The sequence below is a fragment of the Gavialis gangeticus genome, unplaced genomic scaffold (genome assembly GCF_001723915.1).
Source record: "Gavialis gangeticus isolate Ggan-Ray unplaced genomic scaffold, GavGan_comp1, whole genome shotgun sequence".
Classification (NCBI taxonomy): Eukaryota; Metazoa; Chordata; order Crocodylia; family Gavialidae; genus Gavialis; species Gavialis gangeticus.
Window position 1 is genome coordinate 8,630,019 of NW_017729019.1, and position 1,771 is coordinate 8,631,789.

Sequence of the window (1,771 nt, forward strand, 5' to 3'; positions counted from 1 at the left end):
TGATGGTAGCTGGTATCGGATGCAGTTCCCATTTTAATTCCATTCAGTGATTAGAAGATAGACAGAAAACAAAATGAGTCTGCCTTATCTTGCATTTTTCTAGCAGCTGAGAGAAACAAATTTGCATCCAAGCAAAACTAGTATCATACAGGCAGAAATCAGGTTGCTGCCCTGCTGCTGTTTTCAGGGTGAGATTTGCCTCTGTGCAGAAGTTCAACCCAAGCCCTGTGCACCCCGTCAGCCTTGCTGAAACGCTGCGTTCAGTGCTTCATAGGCATTGTTCCAGCTCTGCGCGGAGGTGCAATTCACCTTTCAGCTTTTTCCTACAGCACAGGCTGAGCATTTCGGGGTTTGTTAATGGCTGAGTTGATGCCAGATCAGAACGGGCGGTAATCCGTGCCATTATCAGCTCCTGCGGATGACCTGATGTCCTCTGATCTGCATCTCTATCTAAACAATCCTGGGATTGCACGTGCTCCCTTCTGCCAGCCTCCCTGTCAGGCTGCTACTGCAGCCTTGTCCTTTATAAAGCCTGGTGTGTGTGTGTGTGTATAGGCAACTTGCTTGCTCTCCAAAAACTGGAGACAGCCCCTGGAACAGCTTATTTCTTCTTCACCCCCATCTCTTTTCATGCCCATGTCCATAAGGGTAAAAAGTAAGAGCAACTCAAGTATTTGAATCCACAGCGGTGTAAGTGGGAGGTGAATGAGACTGCATGTGTTGCTTTTTTTTGCCACGCTACTAGCCCATGGTGACCTTCCAGTTCCTGGTGAGTCTTTGTTTTTTATTTTTGAGGTGGTTCCAATACTCTGCATTTCTGGATCTCTCGCTCCATGCTGTGTTTTCATTTAGATGACACGGTAAGCAAGACCAGGACTTGGCTTTCAAAGGGGCTTGTTGCAAATGCTCCTCCTCAGTTATGCTTGAGCCTCAACTCCACTCCATGGTGACCTGCCTCTTCGCTTGCCAGCTCCTGTTTAAAAAGCTGCCTGGAGATGGCCTGTGAATGTGGCATAGACAACATGTCAGATTCATCCTTGGTGAAACATGGCCATCCTTTTCTTTTTAATGAGTTGCTGATGGCATTAGCTCAAGGAAGGTGAATGCAGATGTTGCATAAGCTTCTTGCACCCTACTGCTGGCAATGCGTTTCAGTCTGTGCCTGTGGCATCCTTGTTGCCCCAAACAGCCTGGTCTTGAAGCGCGGAGCTGGCTGGAACGATGCAGCACCAGACAACGCTAACACATTGTTCATTCAAGAGGGACTTCCCGAGTGTGTAAGTAACTCGGGAGCACAGGCCATTGACTCTTTTTTCTGAAGCTGTTTAGGAAAAATCCCCCCTGAATTTCTGCGTCTTCCTCTCCGATCACGATGGATTCCCTGTGCTGGAAGAGGACATCTGCTAAGAGAGATCTATCTCCTGAGTTTCTGCTCTAGCACAGGAAGGAGTTGTGGTGCCGTGGAAGCTGCTTCCAGATGTCATTCAGGGGTTTTAATGAGCGCTCTTCATTTGGAAATAATCATTCACGTTCCTCTGTGCTATAATCTCAAATCGGTGTTTGCCTCTCAAACGTGCGCACAAACTTCTATGTGCGTTGACATATATACAGATGGGCGTTGGTGAGAAATACTGAACTAATTTCCCTTGTGTAACGTTGCCCAGAGACATCAAGCTGTCAGAAGTCTGAGGAAGAGCAGACAATGTAGACAGTGAAGCACCAGAGATTTTGAAGACCTTAGATGTGACCGGGTTGTGTTTTTTTTTTTTTT